The sequence below is a fragment of the Elephas maximus genome, chromosome 4 (assembly GCF_024166365.1).
Source record: "Elephas maximus indicus isolate mEleMax1 chromosome 4, mEleMax1 primary haplotype, whole genome shotgun sequence".
Lineage (NCBI taxonomy): Eukaryota > Metazoa > Chordata > Mammalia > Proboscidea > Elephantidae > Elephas > Elephas maximus.
In genome coordinates, this window is record NC_064822.1 from 57,248,738 (window position 1) to 57,273,880 (window position 25,143).

The 25,143-nt window shown below is 38.9% G+C and overlaps 1 protein-coding gene across 12 annotated transcripts in view; it reads right to left on the minus strand.

Annotated features, from left to right (window-relative positions):
• The window catches only part of ERC1 (ELKS/RAB6-interacting/CAST family member 1), a 530,770-nt gene that overhangs the window by 46,065 nt on the left and 459,562 nt on the right, over positions 1-25,143 (minus strand). The gene's annotated exons all lie outside the window — the stretch shown is intronic.

Genomic DNA, 25,143 nt, shown 5'->3' on the forward strand with positions numbered 1-25,143 from the left:
CATCGGACTCTGCTCAAAATCCAGCTGGCAAGAGATTTGGTTGCTATGCAACGTGAATGCTGCCCTTGTTTTCCAAGAAGGGGATTAGGTTTCTAACAGGGCTTCGACCTGTAATTTTTCCCGTTCTAGTTATTGTTACAGTTCACCCAAATTTTAAAAATTCAGATCTGTTCCAGTCTTTGCTTCCTCAGCCATGACTGAACCAGGAAGAAGTGGTTCAAAGCCCTGGTTTAGGAGAGTTGGGCCAGAGCCCACATCTCAGAGCACTGAAGTGTTAGAACAAGCTTCTGCTTGATATACAGCAGCTGTGAGAGCTGCAAAGCCCTGCCAAAATGCTGGCAATCTTCATAATGTTCCCAGCGCTTATAAGGCAGAGGTTTACCCCTGCTGCGTGTCACCAAGCTGGCATTTTTCATCAACAGGATACCTCTGACCTGCCTAATGAATAAGGAACTCGGTGATCTTCAAGTCAACAGAAATGAGGCCTGGTTATTACCTCTAACAGTGACATTGATTTCTCCCTGGCTCCCTCAGAGGACTGCTCCTGTTGCTTTCCCTTATTTAAGAGTTTTTTAAATGAATAAAGTTTTGTGTATTTATTATGAAAGTAATACAGGTTTTACTTTGGAAAAATTGCAAAGAAAAAAGTATAAAGGAAATAATAAAGTTGCCTATAAGCATTCCATCAGGAAGTAACCATTTACAACATTTTGGTGATTTTCTTGCAAGTCTCTTTGTTGTTGTTGTTAGTGTGCTGCGGAGTTAGTTCTGACTCATAGCAGCCCTATGTACAAAAGAATGAAACACTGCTGGGTACTGAGCCATCCTCACAACTATTGTTATATTTGAGCCCACTGTTGCAGCCACTGTGTCAACCCACCTCGTTGGGGTTTTCCTCTTTTTCACTGACCCTCTACTATACCAAGCATGATATCCTTCTCCTGGGACTGGTCCCTCCCGATAGATACTGTGTCCAAAGTACGTAAGACAAAGTCTCGCCATCCTCACTTCCAAGGAGCACTCTGGCTGTATTTCTTCCAAGATAAGACTTGTTTGTTCTTTTGGCAGGCCATGGTATATTAAATAGTCTTAGCCAACACCATAATTCAAAGGCATCAAATCTTTGTTGGTCTTCCTTATTCATTGTCCAGCTTTTGCATGCATTTATGAGGTGACTGAAAATATCATGGCTTGGGTCGGAATTTTTGGGTCGGACGCACCTTTGTCCTCAAAGTGACATCTTTGCTGTTTAACACTTTAAGGAGATCTTCTGGAAAGCATATTTACCCAATGCAATATGTTGTTTTATTTCCTGACTACTGCTTCCATGGGCGTTTGTGGATCCAAGTAAAATGAAATCGTTTACAATGTCAATCTTTCCTCCATTTATCATGATGTTGCTTATTGGTCCAGTTGTGAGGATTTCTGTTTTCTTTAAATTGAGGTGTAATCCATACTGAAGGCTGTAGTCTTTGATCTTCATCAGTAATTGCTTCAAGTCCTCTTTGCTTTCAGCAAGCAAGGTTGTGTTATTTACATATCAAAGGTTGTTAATGAATCTTCCACCAATTCTGATGTCACATTCTTCTTCATATAGTCCAGCTTCTTGGATTATTTGCTCAGTATACAGACTGAGTAAGTAGGGTGAAAGGATGCAACCCTGAAACGCACCTTTCTTGATTTTAAATCATGCAGTATGCCCTTGCTCTGTTTGAACAACTGCCTCTTGGTCTATGTACTAGTTCCAGATGAGCAAGATTAAGTGTTCTGGAACTCCCATTCTTTGCAATGTTATCCATAATTTGTTATGATCCACACAGTTGACTGTCTTTACATAGTAAGTAGAACACACGTAAACATCTTTCTGGCATTCTCTGTTTATAAACCGAAACCTATTGCCATTGAGTCAATTCCGACTCATAGTGACCCTACAGGACAGAGAACTGCCCTACAGGGTTTCCAAGGAGCGCCTGGTGGATTTTAACTGCCAACCGTTTGGTTAGCAGCCATAGCTCTTAACTACTATGCCAACAGGGTTTCCTCTCTCTTTATAAACTTACATAAATCAACTTTGAATAGTATCATACCTCACATTTTACTTGATACATTGTTTATTCATTTAACATTACATTGTGAGTACTGTTCACGACACTGAATATTCCTAGGAAGCACAGTTTTGATGGCTGCATAATAAATACACCATATTTCCTTTGTTTCTAATATCATTTCCATGAAATAATTATTGCGAAGGGAGTGAAGAACCAAAGCTTAGTGTTAAAATAATCTTTGGCTTACTAAAGAGATCAGAGTTCAGATTCTCCCCCAAGAGGAAACAAGAAAAATTAGGGAAGGAATTGGGTTAGATCTATATAGTATGATAGGGAAGCTGGGGCATGGTTAGACAAACCAGAGAAAGTGAATCAATTTAGCATTATTTTTATGTTTTAAACACATGCACGCGCATACACACACACATGCACAAACACATACACACAGTATTCTATCACGATAAAGGTTAAACACTAAGGTGCTAATGTGGAAGACTTATAGTTTCTATAAGAAACCTCTAATTAGCATGCTTATGGTACTAATTCTCTGCTGGAATTTCCTATCTGTGATAGGTGTATCAACACTGCCAATCACAGAAGGCAGGCTGTTTCAATCATGGAGAGGATAAGGAGGCTGGGGAAGTTGGATAGTTTTTTTACAAATACCGTTAACCTCTCCCCAAAACTGTACTTTACTTTATTCCTGACCACAAATACATATCCATTGTAGAAAATTTGGAAAGAATTCCAAAGTACAGTCTTTCAAGGCAATTTAAAGGGAATATTTCTTTAAATGTATGTGCATTTTGCACTTCAATGACTAAAACTGTCCACTGTTCTACTACTACACGCCCAAAGGCTTCAAGTAGCGCAGCCCTACTTTTTTTTTTTTTAAAGCTTGGCCATATTTATCTTCTTTTACAGACTCATTGATTAAAAAAAATCACTTTTGAGATTTACATTGGGTTTGTGCAACTTATGCCCATTTTTTTTAAGGGTTCTTGCCATCATAAAAATGTTACATTTAGGCTACAAGGTGGAAAGAACTGGTATCTTAGGTAATAACTGTTTTGTATTGGAAACTGGCATAAAAATGTATGATCAGTGAGGAAGGATATAATATGATAAATGGTAGTCATGGAAAGGTCAAATTCTTTGTAGCAAAATGGAATTTACAAGGTTACTAGCTCAATACCATATGGCGACAGATGAAAAAATTGACTTTTTTGTTTCTTGTTGTTAATGAAAGATGAATTTCAGTTTGACTTAGATGCATCTAATGACTCAAAAACACAATAGAGTTTTTACCCTCTGAAGTTTTCCAAGTCAATTGAAAACTTAAAACAATGGAATTTGAATTTTTTTCTAGGATACAAACTCATTCTATGCACTGTTCAGGTGACTTTGGCCTTTCCGAGACACATTAGCCCTGTCAATCACATTGGAAATGCCCTTATCTCTTCCTTTGCTCCCCTATCTGACTTGAGCAGGCCACTTAGAAAAGAAATTGCACTTCCCACAAGGTAGAATGGCTACTGTCTAATCTCAAGAGAGAAGAGAGGCACTTGCCAAATAGAAAGAGAATGTCTTATAGGATCCAAACTTTATGTCTCTTGTTCACATAAAACCTTAGGACACAGGCAAGGAATCCTATCAAAATCCCTCAGAAATGTGGCTGGGGCACATTGGTTCTACTGCTATAAGAGAAAAAACAGAACTATAATTATGTATCTTTTTTGCACTGGGGAAAAAGAATGTACTTGTCAAGATAACCTTGCTTGGACTAAATATAATGCCCAAACATCAATAATCCCCCAACCCTACATTTACTAAGTTATTAAGGAAAAGACTTTAAGTTACAAAAAGGGATGAGAGATATTTTGGCTGAAGTACTGAGAACTTTGTTTCTTCTTGCAAGAATTTACTCATTTATTAGATTCTCAAATAGGTTTCAGAGTGCAGCATTCAATGGCATATGGTGACAGAGGATCAGTGATCTTCTGAAGGTGTTTATTTTAACCTCCTTTCCACTTAAGTAAAGTTAGATGACTAAAGGTCTTTTGGAAGATAGACGAATCATTCCTGTATTTTTTGATACAGATAGTAAGTGAAGATTTGGCAAGGTTCTGTTTCTGTAGCTGATTTATTGTAGGAGATCTGAACACGTTTTCAATACCAGGATTAGGTATGTGTAGAGTGAAAGGCTCCCGGCCAGTCAACTACATGGCCAGCTTTTCTCTTCCCATTCCATTGTTTCCCTGTCAAATATTTACTCTAAGTACAGGTTAGGTGGTTGCAACCCTGATTAGATATAAAAACAAAACAAAACCCCTTGCTGTCGATTCCGACTCATAGTGGCCCTACAGGACAGAGCAGACCTGCCCCATAGGGTTTCCAAGGAGCTCCTGGTGGATTCAAATTGCCAACTTTTGGTTAGCAGCCACTACGCCACCAGGGTACTGGATATCAAATCACATATATTGAAACTAAAAAATCATATAATTCACTTAGCAAATATTTACTGAATGTTTTTGTGCCATGTCATCCAGTTTCAGCTGATAAGGATATTAAGAATTAGATGTAGCTTTATTCTACATTAAAAAAAAAAAATCATGAAATAATATAACTAACATGTTAAGTGTGTACTGGAATTAAAATGTGTAAATTCATGTTTGAACCTTAATTTGAAGTTTACTTCAGACAAACCCTTTAATTGCTAAATAAACCCCTTTGCCATGATCAGAAGCTTAGCCTGATTTAGTCTCCAAACGTAAGGTTATGAAATCCAACAAGTTACTCATCCTTAATGGCTTCTGAGATCCTATCTTTTAAAAAATTAGCCTTTCTCACTGAAGTACAAACAAAAGGATAATTGATGGATTCCCAAACTATTTTTGGTGCTATGGCCCTTACTCATCTTTAATCCTAACGACCAGAAAATAAAATATACGTTCCAGAACAACCCTCATTTTATACTTTTCCTTCAAGAAATACACTGGACAAAAACATGCCTAACAGGTATGCATCCTCATAAGAACCTGTAAAGAAGTCAAACCTTCAGTTGACTCTGACTCATGGTGACCCCATGTGTGTCAGAGTAGAAATGTGCTCCACAGGGTTTTGATGGTTGATTTTTTTGGAAGTAGACCACTAGGAACCTCTGGCTGGATTTCAACTGCCAACCTTTTGGCTAGCAGCCAAGCACGTTAACCATTTGTACCACCCTTACTCCTTATAAGAAGGTGTTGTGTGGCATTGGGTTGATTCTGACTCATAGTGACCCAATAGGATAGAGCAGAACTGCCCCCATAGGGTTTCCTAGGCTGTAATCTTGATTGTCAGGTCTTCTCTCCCATGGAGCAGATTGCCAGGTCTTTTCTCTCACAGAGTAGCTGGTAGGTTTGAACTGCTGATCTTCTGGTCAGCAGCCAAGCACTTAACCATTGTGCCACCAAAGATTCTTAAAAACCCATTGCCGTTGAGTCAAAAATCGACTCATAGTGATGCTATATGACAGAGAAGAACTGCCCCAAAGGGTTTCCAAGGAGTGGCTGGTGGATCTGAACCACTGAAGGAGAGGCAAATCCACTTTGGGTTAGCAGCCAAATGTGTAACCACTGTGCCACCAGGGCTCCGGGGCTCCTTGGTATACCTATTTAATCCCCATCAGAAAGCAAACCTTATTGTTAGCCTTGAGAATCTGGAAAATTTCATTAGCTTTAGACTGAGTTTGTGCTTAGCCAGAAGGCTGTAGTCAATTTTAAAAATATCTATAATAACACAGCTGCCTTTTTTTAGGGGTAAGTCAATAAACTTCTAAAATTTCAGAAAAAATTAAAAGATAACCTAATGTTAAAGGCCACACACTTCAGAGCTCCAAATCCTAACCCCCACTTCAGAATTGTTTTTTATGTGTATCTATTTGATTTCTAAAACAGATTTTACAGACTGTGACTATCTTACATTTATCTTCTGTCATGGATTGAACTGTGTCCCCAAAAAATACCTGCATCAATTTGGCTAGGCCATGATTCCCAGTATTGTGTGACTGTTCACCATTTTGTCATCTGATGTGATCTTCCTATGTGTTGTAAATCCTATCGCTATGATGTCAATGATACTGATAAACTCTACAAGATTAGATTGTGTCTTAAGCCAATCTCTTTTGAGATATAAAAGAGGGAAGAGAGCAGAAAGACAGGGAGAACTCATTCCACCAAGAAAGCAGTGCTTGGAGCAGAGCGTGTCCTTTGGACGTGGGGTTCCTGTGGAGAAGCTCCTAGTTCAGGGGAAGATCGATGAGGACCTTCCTCCAGAGCTGACAGAGAGAGAAAGCCTTCCCCTGGAGTTGACACCCTGAATTTGGACTTCTAGCCTACTTTACTGTGAGGAAATAAATTTCTCTTTGTTAAAACCATCCACTTGTGGTATTCTGTTATAGCAGCACTAGAGGACAAAGACATCTTTGAAAACAAAAACAAAAAACTGACAATGATAGAAATAAAAAAACCCAGAATGATATCACACTATAAATATTTATATTTATCTATTATTTAGCATAACAGTTCTATACTAAGCAGAACTCCTTCTTTATCATTCCTCATAGATGACCTACTATTATTACTTGTTTAATTAATGAGGTATTTGTTACCAGTGAATTAGCCTCTATTAACTTCCTCATTCCACTTCTCTATATACCAGGTAAATGACAGGCATAGTAAGTATTCAGTTACCACTAGGAGTTCAAGATACTGTTATTGAGATGGATAAATGCTAATCAGACATCTTACTACTAACAGAAATATATGATTTTAAAAGTAAACAAAGGATTCAGATGAAAAGGCTTTATGGTTTGTTAAAGTCCCCATGAGTGTCTGAAAGCTGCAAAAGGCTACAGGCTTTGAAATATGAAGAAAGGTAGGAATAATTTTTGAAAGTTACCAAGGGATCATTTCCTCTCAGTGTAATAGTTTAGAAATCTGTTGCCAATTTTTCTCTACGCATGCGTTACCACTCCAGTGAAACAAAGCATCCCTTATTTCTTTTATAAGATAATTAGACTCTCTCTCATGTTTTCCTCCTTATGTTACTATCACATTCCAGTCCTGCGAACATTTACTACTACAGATGCTTTTACATACATCATCTTACTAACCCTTCCAACTTTTTGAGACAGGAGCTCTCTAAATTGTTTGTCTCATCCTCATGTAGAGAAACAATGAGCGTTATCTTCATTTTGCAGCTGAACACACTGAAGTTCATTTATTATTATTTTTTTAATCCTTCTTTGTTGTTTGGAATTTCATTGAATTTTCTCTCTCATCTGCCAAAAATGTTTCTTGGATATAGATAAAGATATTTTGAGATTTCAAATGATAATAATAACATGGTTGAAATCTGGACATGGGAATCCCTGGATGGTACAAACCAAAAAGGCTGCTGTCATGGATTGAATTATGTGCCCCCAAAGTATCTGTCAACTTGGCCAGGCTATTATTCCCAGTATTGTGTGACTGTCTAACATTTTGTCATCTGATGTAATTTTCCTATGTGTTGTAAATCCTACCTCTATGACGTTAATGAGGCAGGATTAAAGGCAGTTATGTTAATAAGGCAGAACTCAAACTACAAGATTGGGTTTTGTTTTAAGCCAATCTCTTTTGAGATATAAAAAAGAAAAGTGGGCAGGGACCGGGGGACCTCATACCACCAAAAAATAAGAGCCAGAAGAATAGCGCATCCTTTGGACCCGGGGTCCCTGCACTGAGAAGCTCCTCAACTGGGGAAGACTGATGACAAGGATGTTCCCCCAGAGCCAAGAGAGAAAGCATCCTGAATTTGGACTTCTAGCCTCCTAGACTGTGAGAGAATAAATTTCTCTTTGTTAGAGCCATCCACTTGTGGTATTTCTGTTCCAGCAGCACTAGATGACTATGACAGCTGCTGACAAAGTTTGGAGGTTCAAGTCCACCTAGAGGCACCTTGGAAGAAATGCCTGACAATCTACTTCAAAAAAATCAGCCGCCAAAAACCCTGTGGAGCTCTACTCTGTACCCATGGAGTCGCCATGAATTGGAATAGACTTAATGGCAACTAATAAAAACATTTCTTAATTCAGATATGGAGAGAACAAATTCTGTCTTCAAGGTTGTATGCAGACAGGAACCAGGGTTTAGAATCAAACTGCATTCTACCTACTTAATCTTCATTCAATTAAAAATGATACTATCTTATGCCTTATAAGAAATGCTATTCAAATTAAATCTAAAGAATGTGAAAAGTGAGCAGAGTAGAGTGTTGGGAAATTGGGAAGGAAGGAAATCTGCTAAGCACATCTATTCATGTGATGTTGGTAACTCAAACACTTACTTTAATACTTGGCAACTGGAAAGATACATGAAAATAAGGTCCTCCACCAATAGGAGGGTGTATGTATGTACAAGTATGTGCAGGTGAAGACAGCAAGGGGGCATTAAGTGGAGAGAGTGCTACTATGAGGCACAGAAGCTACTTCACGCTAACTAACCAAGGGCACACGTAGTCTGTACCTTGAAGGGGTAGTTGGATGAGAGACACTGAGGCAACTAGAATCCAGAAAGCCACACCCTCTGATGGATTCAGAAATGCCATCTGCAAGTGTATGTTCCAAAATTCTCATTCTTCATCGTTAAGATTTGGCTTGAGGCTTGCGTCTCCACAAGTTCATCACTTATTTTGTTTTAGTGAAAAATGTGGGAGGTAAATATTAGCTGTAACATATGTAACAGCTGAATGTCTTCCCCACTGTAAAGTCTCAGGGCCATATATTTATGAATGAGAAATCATGGGGAACAAAACGTAGGCATGGGGAGGGGGGAAGACAAAAAAGGAAGACAAGGAGCTCACACTTTTTGAGCAGGCAAGCCAAAACAGACTAATGTTTGGATTTGAAAAGAAAAACTATGTAGGCAGTTGGCCATAGGCAAAAGTGGTGGCCTCAACCCCTTGCATGCCTGTGCATACTCTCAAGTGCTGAAACTGAAAACTCACGTCCAGTTCTGATCCATTGAGGTTTGCTGCCTAAAGTACCCCTGCTATAATTGCTTGCTGCCGTGAAGCACAACTACACTTCTTGGCATTATTATACGTCTGCTAGACAGATGGATCTGAAAAACAGCAACAGGCTTGTTGCCTGCTGGGCAAAATACAACCACCACCTCACTATAGCATTTCATTTTTTTTTTTTTTTACTGTCTCATGGAAGGTACCATTGCATTTGGGAACAGAGGGGAAAAAGCAAGCGGATTTGCCTTAGTAATGAGCAAAAGAAACCTACAGACCTTTACAGTATCTCAATAAACAAGGAATAACATAACAAGGAACGTGCATCTAGGTTACAAGGGACATATCCACTGGCTCCTTCTCACAATCTAGGAGTACGAAGAAGAAAAGAGCCAGGTAAGATTACCAGGTAACTGCAATTTGACAGCTTATGTGCACAAAGGCTCCTGAACAGAGGCCAGTCTCCGGAGGAGACTCTCCTGTGATCAGCAGTTACTCAGGGCCAGGTTAAGGGTATGTGTGGTACATGTACACAGGAGAGATGAAGAATAGACAGAGGCAGTCTGCCTTCAGTCACATTATTATTTCAACTCCAGCATCAAATCAAACACAACAAACCATATAGATATTTCAAAATCTGCTGAATGCTCATAGACAGGCTGTGGCCACTGAGTGTTGCATGCTGTGTCCGAAGCATTTGGCAGAAACAACTCCTCATTAAATAGTGCTTAACAAGAACCTCGTCTAAGACGGTAAAGCGAGCAGAAAGGAGAGTTTAGCTATCCCCTGGAATCCAGGGGAAAATATAAACGTATCTATAAAATAGTTGTGTACAAATATCAGAAATGGGTATCTCTGTGATTTGGTGAAAGACACGTTACCTATAGGAATCTGATCTCTTAATGCTAAAGCTGGAAACAGCCAGGAAACAACCTGTGACAGGTCAGACACATTTGTGATTTGGTGTAGATAAGAATACACACGTGCATGCTTGCACTGGCAAGGGGATGAGAGGGCAAGACGGAAAGAAAGATCTGAGCAAAATAGCCCTTGGCCATTTTCTGAAAATTCATTTCTCTGAAAGTAGACTGCTTCAAGAACTTTGCATAACTGTGAGAGGATAAGGAAGTATGTCTGAATATTATAAAAGAGTACTTCAAGATGCCTTTAAATTACGGTGTCTGTGAAGAATATTGACGGTACCATGGACTGCCAGAAGAATAAACATATCTGTCTTGGATGAAGTACAGCCAGAATGCTCCTTAGAAGCAAGGATGGCAAGGCTTCATCTCACATACTTGGGATATGTTATCAGGAGGGACCAGTCCCTAGAGAAGGATATCATGCTTAGTAGAGGGCTAGCGAAAAGAAGAAGACCCTCAAGGAGATGGATTGACACAGTGGCTGCAACAATGGGCTCAAAAACAGCAACAATTGTGAGGATGGCGTAGGACGGGGCAATGTTTGGTTCCATTGTACATGGGGTCACTATGAGTCAGAATTGACTCGACTGCACCTCACAACAAGTTTTTGGGATGATGGCTATTAATTTATGGACTGTTTTACTTTTGATTCTTCCTTCACAGAAATAACATTTCTCTTCAGTTCAAATCTGTAATAAGGTGTTTTAGGTTGGAAGGGAGAAACATTAATTTCATGTTAATACTTGTGTTTCCTTTAGATCAAGAAAGTTCTAGAAAACACATTGTCCTAGAGAGGTGAAACCATCCTTCCCTCTCTTGACTACCTCTTATTTTCTCCTTGATAGACACAAGATCAGTCCTTGTCACTGTTCTGAAAAGTATTTTTGAATGTTTTGAGCACTTTTGAAAATGTCATAAAAGTGATGGACCTTTAAGATAAACATATATACATTCAAAATTCTGCTTATAATTTTAGGAGTTAGCAGACTTCCTGAAGCCCATACACAGATCCTACAGCTGAATGTATTTCTGAATGCTGCAGAAATCACCACTAGATCTAACTGAAATATGTACACATATCCACCAAATGGCATATACTAGACCATCAGATCAGCACTAGTCACAATAGCCCACCAATGATGAAATGGACAATACCTTGTGGCATAGTTCCATAGTGGAATGAGAAAAAACAATTTAAAAATACACACAACAATCTGGAAACATAATGCTGAGTGAAAGAAGCTGGATATAGCAAGTATGTACCATGTGATTTCATTTATATAAAGTATAAAAACAGATTATTATTCTCTTAGGAGTCAAGGTAACAATTACTCTCTGTGGAGGAAATCTCTAGGAGCATGAAATGGGCCTCTGGGTAATGATAATATTTTGTTTGTTGATGTAAATGCTGTTTACATAGGTGTGTTGGTGAAAATGTATTGACCTACATAACATGTCCACTTTTTTACATGTACATGTCAAGTTTCAATAAAAGTTTTTTTTAAAAAAAAAAAGCACTTCAAGAACTGAAACCAGTACCAAGCAGGAGCCACAGAAGGTGTCATCCTAACTTCTTCTCACTACTGTAAACTGAAATAAAGCAGGTTCTCAGTGAGATACCAGCTGATTCCAGGAAAGCTACCTGCACCCCCACTCCAGCTGCTTGGCTTTTTACCCATGCACTACTATTCTCTTCTCCTTCTACCTCCTCTCCCTCTTCCTGACCTGCCCACATAAAGAAGCTTTTTTTATTATTCCCACTCCACACACACACCAAAAATATTCCATACATCTGAGGAGCGAAGAGGGATCTTGGCTGCTCTGACAGAGTTGCCCTTCCTGGATTTATGACTGCCATAGTCAATCAGGAAATCATATTTAAAAAGCAAATTCTTTCTGAAAATTTTATACACCATGAAGAAATCCCATGGATTAACGATTTCCAGACATCACCCCTTTCACCTTGGGAGCAATCCAGGCTTTGGGTAGAAAAGAAGATTCAGGGAAAACAAAAACGAGGAAGACTGTTTCCTCTACCCACTTTCTTTACTTGAGAATAAAGCCTCCCATGCAGTCACTGAATTAATCTCTTGCTCTCTCAGGGAGTTTAAATTGCTTAGCATAATACAAACCATGATGGACATCTCCATTTCAATATTACCAGTCATTATTATTTGAAGATATAAAAGTCACTGTGAGAAAAGAAGTTTGGCATAGAAAATACCAAGAAATCCTACAAATTATGGCCGATGTCATACGTTACAAGTTAACAACCAGGGGAATTCAGGATTAAATAACCAGGAGCAAGACAAGTCCCATGATCTCCAGTCACAGTATCCTTTCACGTAAATATAACCCCGTCTTGGAAGAAGGGCCATGTGCCCTGACTCCCTCTGCTCCAACACAGGGCTCATTAAGTGCTGACTGAAGGTCAACTCTGAAGTGCAGGGCAGAATGGAGCAGTCCCACTGGAACGTGAGAAACAGAATGGGCGGAAAGATCAAACCCCAGCATTCTGACAGAGCTGACAGGTCCTTAGACGAAAACACCAGAGTACTAGCAAGTCAAAAAATGGGATTCAGACAGGCCACAGCAGAAAGCTCTAAGGAATCAGAAACGGGGGTACATCTTCTAGACTGAAGACATACAGCTATGTGATCTAACAAAGATTAACTACGCTCCTAGTTTAGCTGTAAAGTGACTTGATAGTTAAAAAAAAAAAAAAATCTGTACAGAAATCTTCATATTTCTTTCATCTACTATGCTCTGGAAACCCTGGTGGCATAGTGGTTAAGTGCCACGGCTGCTAACCAAAGGGTTGGCAGTTCGAATCCGCCAGGTGCTCCTTGGAAACTCTCTGGGGCAGTTCTACTCTGTCCTATAGGGTTGCTATGAGTCGGAATCGACTCGACGGCACTGGGTTTGGTTTGGCTTGGTTTTTTACTATGCTCTAGATCCACCTTTTGCAGTATTTATGAAAAAGCTACCACACTTGTGGACCACAGCATTCCAACTGCTGTAGCAATTTTAGTGAGAAAATCCAAATGAGAGACCATGTTGCTGACATAAGTACCTGGTATATGAGGAGTGTATTAAAAATAGCAGGTAGAGTGAAATTGAAACTCCAACTCTAGAGATCAAGCAAAGGAGGGACAAGAGAACGCAGAAATATACCTCTTCTTCACCATGTTAATCTTAATGTTTGTCTTATTAGTGCTTCTCTTTGGTTCTCTTTCCAGAGAGTATATGCTTGATGTCACAGACTTTAGCAGCAACTAACAGGAGGAATAGCTCTCTCCATGCTTCAGGCAATATGCCCACATACATGTACCACACAGTTTTTGGGGATTTGTCATACTCAGCTGCCTTTTGAGCCTCAGCAGCTATAATCTTCTATGAGATGCTGCTGCTGACAAATAAAAAGGCTTTCTTGGATCATCCACAGGGAGCAAACTCTTTGCCAACTTGTTCATCTAAGCAGTAAGGTCTCATGATCCTTGGTTTGATACACTTCTGTCATTCTTCTATCTACTAAACTATCCACACATCTTTTCCCAGCAGAACCATTTCAAAGGATACTGCAAAGTCATTCCAAGGCTGATACCGTGTCTTAGACTGCCTTGTGAGTTCAGAGTTCTATACTGTATGTACCTGAAGGCTTTCAGCTTCCCTGATTTCGTTAACATGCCCTGCATCAACGATCATATATTTCTTCCTTGAGGATAAAATGTTAGGCTCATGTGTTACACACACACACACACACACACACACACACACACACACACACAGAATGTGTCTCACTGGTTGGGCCCAGGCTTCTCTGAACTGGAACTCCTGCATCCTGGCATCTCTTGGAGCAATTACAACTTGTACCTTCCAGGAAAGAACAGCTGCTTGCCTGGCTGCTTGCCCTTATCTGTTCTCATGTTAGTTACTTCCCTCATGAAATTTTGTTAGTTAGCCATGGAATTAAATTAACTTAGGTGGTTCTTCTGTGTCTTATGATCTCAACTAAGAATTTCATCTACCTGAACATTTTTTTGGCAAAGTTGCTGTGGCATCATAGCACTTTGCAGCACTACATTTAACACAGATACAGGAGTCTCCATTCTTTAGTGCCAGGAAAGACAAGATGGCTGGCTGTGGCCAGGGCCAGAAACATGACCCATTCGAACACAGTTGCCAGAAATATGAAGGTCCTTGGCTGGTGACATCATGTGAATTGCTAGGTGTACAGTTTGAGCTGTGGTGAGAAAAGGCTTTCTTTACCCAGAGGTTGCCCTCACCAGGGTCAGATTTATGTCACTTATGTTGTATGCTATGAAATCTTTGTACTTTATTGATCACTCTGTGAAGCACTGCAGAATTTCGGAGCAATACAGTGCAGTGGTTAAGAGCATGGGCTCTGGGGACAGACTGGCTTAACACCAAAGTTTACTACATTCTAGTCAGGAAACCTAGAGCAAGTTATCGTGGGGATAGTAAATCTTATAAAGTTGTTATAATCCCTATTATTGCCACACAGTAAGAGTCTTCAATAATCATTAACTACTGTTATTTCCAAACATCTAGTTCATCATCTGTAAAATGGGAATAATACTACTCATCTTTGTGAATATCAAAAGAATATTTTGTGACATGTGGAAATGATAATGAAATTGGAATTTCAGTGTCCACAAATAGTTTTATTAGAACACAGCCATGTTCATTTGTTTACATATTGTCTATGACTGCTCTGGAGCCCTGGTGGTACAGTGGTTAAGAGCTACAGCTGCTGACCAAAAGGTCAGCAGTTCAAATCGACCAGCCATTCCTTAGAAACCCTATGGGGCAGTTCTACTCTGTCCTATAGGATCGCTATGAGTTGGAATCTACTCAGAGGCAACGGGTTTGGGTTTTGGTTTATAGCTGCTTTAACCCTACAACAGCGAAGTTGAGTAGTTCTGACAGAGACTGTATAGTTTGCAAAGCCTAAAATATTTACTATCTGAACCTTTAAAAAAAAGTTTGCAATACACCAATCCCGGACAACAGGATAACTGCAACATTAGGGAGGGAACTCGTAATTTTCTCACAGATAAATAAATAAATACTGTTTTCTAAAAACTCCATTTCATATTGAATATCACTGGTATCAACAGTAACGCCAACACAAAATAAGATACTGTCTAAAGGGAAAACCGGATTTGGTAATAGGCATAAAAAGAAAACTTCAGTTGCAGAAACTTACAGTTAGTAAAATTTGATATATGGACAAAAAACCCCGATTGATTAAATAAAATTATAATAAAATTTAAATATAGGAAAGAATGAATATGGATGAAAATGATCTCAGTTAAAATATTAAAATTTTAAAATTTGGACATTTTGAATTACATATATAGGAAATTGGTCAAGAAATTAAGTTGGATTTAGTTTCAGCTCCAGAAAATACTCAGTGAAATTTCCTTCAAATTGGAATAATCTGATTTCAACATTTGTGAATAGGTCAAATGTTTGTATTGAGTCAAACAGTCTCAGGGCTACACAAGTTTAAAACATTCAATGGATCAAACAGCATCCTGTACTCATTTTGAGTACAGAACATACAAGGTGGAAGGAATTTTAGAGATCATCTAGGTCAACCTACTCCTTCTCCCTGGCCCAGTTTCTGAATGAAAAACTCAAGACCCTGAGAGGTAACCCAACCTGTAAATAAGTGACTCAATGAGCCCCTGCACATCACAGCCTGATGCTTCTCATCTTGACTTGTTAGAGAACATACAGGCTATATTTCATTGCTTTCATCTGAATAGCTCCTGTGGGCAGAATAACTTTTTGAGCTGCACTTTTAGGCTCTGTTCTCTATTTTCTAAATCAAGGAAGACTTGAAACCACTTGGGACATTTCTTGGAAGAACCAATGCTTTGTGATAAGGAATATATTTCTACTCCTGTAACTGATCCATCACTGCACCCATTCAGGCCCTCAGCATTACTCTCCAGGATAAAAAGTAAGAAGGTCTCAACTGGTCTTCCTATTCACAGTACGGTCCCTCCTCCTGCCCAACCTCTACAAATTGCAATGGCAGACCAGGCTCTTCAGGATCCACCTGCGGCCGACTGTACTAGCCTAGCGTCCTGTCCCTCCCTCTCTGCCACTCTGTGGCGGTTTTAAAATGAGTCCACAATATAAGAACTATCAGCTAAGCTGCTCCTGAATTCCTGACTCATAGAAACCATGTGTGGTAATAAACGTTTATCGTTGCTTTATGCTGCCAAGTTCTGGGGTAATCTGTTAAGTGGCAACAGATAATTAACACACACTCTAAGCATCATCCATAGTGAGCTCTTAAGAGACCACTAAATTTGTTTGGCTGTTTATGGTTCTATACCATTGCAAGTGCTATCCCCTCTAAAATTTTATCTGCCTGGCAAATGCCTATTGCCCCTTCCAGAATCAGCTCAAGTTGTCACCTCCTTTGAACCGTTGTGTCACTGGTAGAGACTGGGACTCTCCTATTGCACCCTTCTCTGCTGGAGAAAACTTACGGTTTAGAATTGTTTTGTGGTCTTGAAACATGCATTTTTACCTATGCACCTAGGGAAACGCAGGCACATTTTATTTCTCATTTCAGTCAGTTTAAACAAAACAATAAAAGTTTCAAACCACACTTAAAGAGTTATTCTAAATGAACTTGAAGAACCAGATGTCAGTGATAAAGGAGTGTGGAGAATGTGATTTTAAGTTTGTTAAAACATTAAGTCAGAGATAAATATCCTGGTTCAATTCCTGGCAGATACAACAATATGAATACTAGATTTTAAATAGTGACCCACCACCAAAATGACTACGAGGCCAAATTTAAGATGTTTTCATTCGATATTCAGAATGCCAAAAAGAAAATCTGAATAGCTTATTTCATATTCAGATGAAAAGGAACCCAGATAGTCTATGAGCTATCTAGGCTTGCCAAATGCCTCCTCATACAAAAAGTCTGTGGTTCTAGTCTTGAAATTCAGGAAGAAAACTGTGGTGTATGTTCAGTTTCACTATCTTTCAATAAAAAGAAATGAAGTCTTGCTAACAAGGGTTTTGCCTTAAAACCTGAATTTCCACCAAAAAGAACCAGCCATCTGTTTTGAATATTTTAAAGACTAAGCCTCTATTTGTGCTTTGCTTTGATCTCCTAGGATAATAGGAAGACAGTGATACAGTCCAGCTACACCTCAATCAAGTGTGCTCATTTAATTTATCCCAGAAATGCTGACTGCCAGATCCAGCTGGAAACTGTAGCCTCGTCATCCCAGGATCAGGAAGAAGAAGGAAGACACATCAAGGGAGAATAGCTCTTTTGTTTTGGTTGATGACGCAGTTTTGTGTTCAAGAAAATATTTCTTTTAACACAAAACAGGTAGTCATCCTAAAGACACAAAGAATGTATACAAAATAACAAATTAGTGGGGAACTGAGGACAAGTTAACGAAGAGTACTGTAGAACACTGCTGGAACAAGACTGTTGTTTAATAGTTCAGATAAAATGTGGGTCAAATCATATCCTCCAAAACATAACTCTATAAAATAAAAATGTTGATGTAATAGGCAGGTGTATTAAAAATGGGCCCCATCATATGATAGCCAAGAGACGGTGGATAACAAACTTAATGATATAACAATATCTAGAAATTTTAGATAATAATAAACATTTAGAAGGTGCACTAGATATCGACTGAAACTAACATAAGCCTGGGAGACCAATACACATAAATGATGTCAGATTACAGACAATCCGTTAGGGGGCAGGGGGATATTAAAAGATTAAAAATGTCTACTACTAGTGTAAGAAACTATAAATAACATACAACTTTTCTTAAGGGTACAAGCTCATCCATTTTTTTCATTCAGTAAGTATTTATTGAGCTCTGTAGGTCACCACATTTTCAGATTGCTACATAAAAACAATTAAGATGTGAAGAGTTTTATTTTGCATACAGTAGGGCAAGGGTATTTTTATTGTCTGAATCACAAATAATACCACAAACAGGAGGAAGTTAACATCCCTATTTAATCTAACGTTCATAACCAGGAAGATATGAACTTCTGGATCTGAAATGCATGTTCCAGACATGCACAAACCACTTTGTTATTTTCAGTCTAAAACATAAACCAACCAAAAACCAAACCAAACCTGTTGCCGTCAAGTCGATTCCAACTCATTGCAACCCTACAGGACAGTAGAACTGCCCCATAGGATTTCCAAGGAGTGGCTCGTGGATTCAAACTGTTTATCTTTTGGTTAGTAGCTGAGCTCTTAACCACTACTAAAGTACATTGAATACATTTTACATTTAATCCTCAAAATAACTTTATGGTGTGAGTTTTATTACTGCCATCTAACAAATGCGGAATCTGATGCTTAGAGAAGAGGTTAAATGGTTTATGGGAAGTTACACAGTTACCTACCGTTAGAGCTGGATTCATACTATGTCTAAAGACAATGCTCTTTATCATCAAGCTAAAAGACCATACATCTATATCTTTATATCTGCCATATAGGGAGCAAAAGGAAATGTATTTTGTTAGTTTCATAGATAGAATGTAATATTACGTTAAAAAAAAAAAAAAAGGCAGATATGGTGGGGCATTCTCCTTTCTTATCTGCTACTACAAAGCAAAAAACAACCCACTGCCATCAAGTCAATTCTGGCTCATAGTGGCCCTATAGGACAGAGTGAAACTGCCCCCATAGCATTCCTAAGGCTGTAAATCTTTACAGAAGCAGACTGCCACATCTTTCTCCCGTGGAGTAGCTGGTGGGTTAGAACCACCAACCTTTTGGTTAGCAGCAGAACACTTAATCACCATGCCACCAGGGCTCCTTAATTGGAAAACGGGATGGGGGTATGCCACTATCTTGATGGTCATCCAGTTTCGGAAGGCTCCGAACTTTAAGAAAAAGCATAGGTGAAGTGGGGTATGAAATTATTCTATGCTGGTGATCAGTGATCTGAAAAATCCTAGTTGGAAATGAAACATATAAATAAATTTGCCTGGAATACCCATGTGGCAGCTCCTGGGGGGTCTAAGTGTTCTAGTCCGCCACTGGAAGGAGGGCAAAGGTAGCTATTTTGAAGAATCCCAACACTTACAATGCTTCTATAGCAGAGAAATGTCTTTATAAGAAAAAAATGGGAGATAGAAACTGGCACAGTCTCAAACCATCCTAAATTATACAGAAAGATAAAATGAATTTAGAGGTACAAAGATAGACATGGTGAGAAAAACTGGCACAAAGTGTTTTAGACATGATTATAATTTGGAAATAAAAGCAGCATTCCACTCCTGTGATAAAGTTCATGTTGTTATTAGTTGCTGTTGAGTTGGCTCTGATTCATGGAGACCCCACTTACGGCAGAATGAAAGGTTGCCTGGTCCTGCCCCATCTTCACCACTGGCATGCTGGAGTTCACGGTTGTGGTCATGCGCATTTGAGTGCCTTCCCAAGGGGCTCATCTGCCAGCACTGTATCAAACAATATTCTGTCGTGGTCCATACGGTTTTCATTGGCTACTTTTTGGAAGTAGATCACCAGGCCTTTCTTCATCTTAGTCTGGAAGCTCTGCTGAAACCTGTCCATTATGGGTGATCTTGCTGGTGTCCGAAACACCAGTGGCACAGCTTTAAGCATCATACCAACACGCAAGCCACCACAGTATGACAAATCTGTCCATCATGATAATGTTCACACAACTTTCAAATCTGAAACTAGCGTGCACTATTATATCTTACTACACGAACTATTGTATATTGTAGTCCACAAAGCATATAGTAGCATTATGGATTGAACTGTGTCCACGAAATACATGTGTTGTAAATCCTAACCTCTATGCCTGTGGTTATAATCCCATTTGGGAATGGGTTGTCTTTGTTATGCTAAGCAGACAGGATTAGCATTGGATATATCTTGAGTCAATCTCTTTTGAGATATAAAAAAGATTAAACAAACCAGAAGAAGGGAGATGGGGTAAAACTGATGCCAAGACACATGGAGATCTCAAGAACCAGGAAGCAGAAGTGGCAGAGACAAGGACCTTCCTCCAGAGCAGACAGAGAGAGAAAGCGTTCCCCTAGTCTGCTCTGAGTTCAGACTTCTAGCCTCTTAAACTGTGAAAAGGTATCTTCTGTTTGTTAAAACCATTCGCTGATGGTATTTCTGTTATAGCAGCACTAGAAAACTAAAGACAAGGACCTTGTAATTCTGTTATTATAGTGAATGGGTTATTTTCATTACATTTGCGAATATAGTGGTGATTGTCAGAATTTTTGTCAATTAAATTAGATGCTTCTAAATGTAATCATGCTATGAGTTGCAACTGACTTGATGCAACAGGTTTGGTTTAGATATAATCATATTTGCTAAAAGTTTTTAACAGATGTCAATTTAAACAATTCTCTTATGTTCTTAGCATTCCAAATATTTTATTTTTCATAAATAAAGATTAATTAAAAAAAATGTATCAGTCAAGTGATGCCAGAAACCTACTTAGGTTCCTTTTATTAAAGGACTATCTTGGCAGTTCCTTAATAGTGACGGCAGTTTTGTTATTTTCCCACACAGGAATACGATTCAATCCAGCGTGCATCTACTGAGTGTCAATCAGGCCCAAGGAACTAGACTGGGAAGTAGAAGATTCCTTCTTTCCATGTGATACAGTGAAAAGACCATGGGATCTGGAGTCAGACAGTCTTGGGTTTAAATGTCTGCCACGTGTAATCTTGGATTAATTACTAAATTTCTTTGAGTTCTGTTTCCTTTTTTGTAAAAAGGGAAAAACAACATGTTCTTCTTAGGATATACATGAAAATTAAATAACAGATATGAAAATGGCCCGTAATTGTTGTTGTTGTTAGTTGCTGCTGAGTTGGCTCCAACTCATTGTGACCTTATGTGTAACAGAACGAAATGCTGCCTGGTCCTGTGCCATCTTCGTGATCGTTGGTATGTTTGAGTTCATTGTTGCAACTATGAAAACCCTATGGCCCATAATTAGGGCTTAATAAATATTTCTTTTCTCCATCCCATTTCTTTGTAGCTATGGCCCTCCTTTTCAGGAAGGAAGCTTCTTGTAAAATAATCTCTAATCCACTTGTGAAAACAGAGTCAAATTCTTCCCTTTCTGTTGTTTGTTATATGTAAAAAATTGGTCCTGATAAGTATTAAGCGAGGATGCTATAATGTTTTACTGGACCAACTGTTTTCTCCATACTGACAAAATATTCCAACTCATTACCCTGTTCAATTCTGTAAGATGATTTAACACCTCCCTTCCCCAGATATATTCTCTAGAGAAAGAAGAGTCTCCTATTGTAGCACTATTACAATGAGAATAATTTTAGGATGTTTCAAACTGATAGGGAGACTATGTGGACAACCCAAGTAGGATAAATAGATAGGAAGGTCAAAAGAGAAAGAGACACCTGTCTTAAAACACTTGTCTTAAAAGCTTGTGTTAATATTTACATCATCTCTAATTAAATAAAAAAAAAAAGTTTTGTAACATACTGGTCTAAATCCTGTTTTGGAACACTGCAGTGCTGATCTAACAGGAATGAAACCCACTGTTCAGATTTAGTCAGTGCAATGTTCTTACACTGAGACCAATGCTAAGGCACTTGGCAGGTACATCCTTTACTTGAGGGGTCTGGGACCAATTTACATAAACTGCTTCCACAGGATGAAGACCAGAAAAAACACATGGTCATGGTACATACTATGCTCCCAACTCTTCCTGACAGCTTGAACCATAGGTTACTAAGAAGAAAATCTTCTACCTGAAGGGTGTTCAGTTAGCAAAAGGAAAGGATTTCTGAATTATATTCAACTCCATTTTATTTTGCATGACATTAAAGGGGCCAAATTCTAGGACTTAATTATGACTTTCTTTTACATTTTCAACATTTCTCTAGAGTTCTTTTGTTTCAAGACACTTTTCTTATCTTCCCTTTCTAAGCTTTACTTTCTTGTACTGGTAGGTAATGGTGATATTAAAGTTAAGCCAATGCTGTTCTTGGTTTCTTCTTCTCTGGATTTCATGAACTCAGAAGTTCATTTGTTCAGTCAATATGCATTTACTGAGGCCCTATTGTACACTAGGTATCGTTCTAGGTGATGGGAATACAAAAGTAAACATATCAAAGTCCCTGTCGTCATCCTGTAAGGAATGACGAAGAAAAATAAGAAGAAGGGATTAAAAAGTGGCAGGGATAGCTAATTTAGTTCATCTGTTCTGTGAGTCGCAATAATGCCACATAACCAGATTTGAGGAAACCCTGGTAGAATAGTGGTTAAGAGTTACAGCTGTTAACCAAAAGGTCAGCAGTTCAAATCCACCAGGTGTTCCTTGGGAACCATATGGGGCAGTTCCACTCTGTCCTATACGGTCGCTGTGAGTTGGAATCACCTCGACGACAATGGGCTAATCAGATTTGATGGCAATTAGACCCAAAGCAATTTAAACATGTTACAATACACAAATTTATTCAATTGACTTACTAAATGGTTACGTAACTGTTATCAAATCATCCTCAAATGTGCATTAACTACTGAATTCAGAATACCTGAAAGGAGTGTCTGAAAAGAGCAGATTGAAATGTGAGAGAGGAAACTAGCTGATTTACACTTCACAAAGATTCTTCCATAGGCTGAGAGAAGAGAAAACGGACTTCGTTATTTTTTTCTAAGTGGAGGTAACCCTTGGCCTCATACATTCTGTGTGTCTCAGTAGGGTTACTTAGATTTCTTTATAAAATCCAAGATGCTTTCCCAAGTGAAGAATTCTGCAACATGTAGGAGATTAAACTTTTGACTGTGAAAAGGAAGACACAATCATTAACATGTTCTGGATATCTCTTTCACTGTCAGCTACTTGTCCCTCTTTCCAGGTCACAGAAATGGCCGGGGACCTTAAAGTTACAACTTCCAATCTTCGTTTTGCACCCTTACCTATAAAATGAGGGTGCTGGACTAGATAATGATATCGAATATAATGGCAACTAACATTTACTGGAAGCTTATTGTTCCCTGGAGATGGATCTAAGTTGACAACAGCAACAAAGATAGTAACAGCACACACTTAGAGCACTTGCTATGTGGAAGGCACCGTTCAAAGCATTTTACCTATATTAACTTATCTAATCCTTCCAACAATCCTTTGAAGTAGGTACTATTAATAAACCCATTTTATAGACAAAGAAACTGGGGTTCAGAGAGTTTAGTTACTTTCCCAAGGTCACAGAGTAAGTGCAGAAGCCTGGATTCAAAGCTGCTGTGCAGTTTGGCTCCAAAGTCCATGCCACACTGCCACTCATAACTCATTTACTTCTCACAACAGCCTCCATTTCAAAGATGAGGAAACTGAAGTGCAGAGAGTACCAAGGTCACGTGTGAACAACTGGCGGTGTTAGGATTTGAACATAAGCAGTCTAGCTCCAAAGCCTATATTCTTAACCACTACACTCTATCACCTCTCATGAAATGGCCAAACTCCAAAATGCCTTTTGGCTCTACAATTCTACAATTCTCTTCCTAGCCGAGTACTGATTTTATCCAGTAATGCTCATTCTTTGCCAGTATTCACTGGTGTTTTATAAAATGTTTTAGTTGCACAATATTTACATTCCTACACTTGATAAGGGTAAGTCATAAATTTCAAATGTGTAAAATTTTGTTGAGAAAAATCTGTCCTCTGTAGAATTAGCACGGAAACAAGTAAAGGAGACTGATTAGCAAGTCAAGACTTTGCAATGTTTTAGGGGTCACTAATGTACTTCTTGGAAACCCTGGTGGCGCAGTGCTTAAGTACTACGGCTGCTAACCTAGAGGTTGGCAGTTTGAATGTGCCAGGCGCTCCTTGGAAACTTTATGGGGCAGTTCTACTTTGTCTTATAAAAAAATTGTCTTATAGGGTCGCTATAAGTCAGAATCGACTCGACAGCAGTGGGTTTGATGTTTTTTTGGTTAATGCATTTCTTTAGGTAAAACTCTTAGGATGTTTGTAGCACATTTTACAAGCTTTGAAACACTGTCATAGAAACTCCAGCTATGGTCAGCTAACTGTGACTGTACAGTGTCAAACCCAAGGCAGTTAATATTTAGTATAACCCAGTGCAGTTAGCTCAATAGTGCAAAAATTGGGAAAAGCAAAATAATTAGCATTCGAACTCCTTGCTAAGAGAGTCGAAGTAGAAAGGAAAATGGAGACTTCAGGAACAAGTCTATGTTAGGGTTTGCTAATTTTTCAGCCTCTTGGTGATGTTATCTATGAGCTTTGTTTCCCAGAACACTAACATGCTTCTTCTCATTAGCTAGAAAAAAGGTTTGCAATCAAAATACAATCCTGCTCATGTATGTGTAGGGGTGTTTCCTGCTGAGGCATGCTAAGAAGCTCCTATGCTCTGCCAAAATAGACAAGGCAGAAACAAGTTCATTTCTAAGTAAGAGACTGGTGAACTACATCCAACTACTGTATGGCCCCCACATGCCTCACGAAGACAAATATCTATCCTTGTAGGGTGTAGATAAAAAGAATTAGTATGCTCATTTTCTCAGCTTTAGCTTTCTCTGGTACACAGCATTCTAACCCAAAGATCTTTTTGGTTCCCACTGCACATTTCACCTTCTTTCACATCCTCAGGATAAAGTCATTTGGAAAGCTTCCCATCTTCACAGTGTATGCCCCTTTCCAGAACTTACCTCATCATCCTTCTTGGCTGTGTTCACTAGTGAGAGGGCTACACGTCCTAAGCAGTTTAACACCAAGACACAGACATTTTAGGAAGAACTGACTCCAAAAGAGTGAGCTCACCAATAAGCAGTGAATCCAGGGAGTGCAAGGCCACCAATATGTGTGAACTTATTAGTCATAATTATTATTTTTTCCTAAGAAAAGGATTTCCTTAGTCAAACCTCCAGGGCATCAGATCAAAGGGAGATACTGCCACAGCTGGACTATATTTTCCAGCCGATTGGCCTGGAAAGGAGAATCTAGACAGTGTCCTGGCAACTGTTTAACACAGCAGCAATCCATGAAGGAGAGGAAAAAGAGTTCTTTACACCAACTTTAAAAAAAGTCTTCCTTTACTTCTTTGCTCCT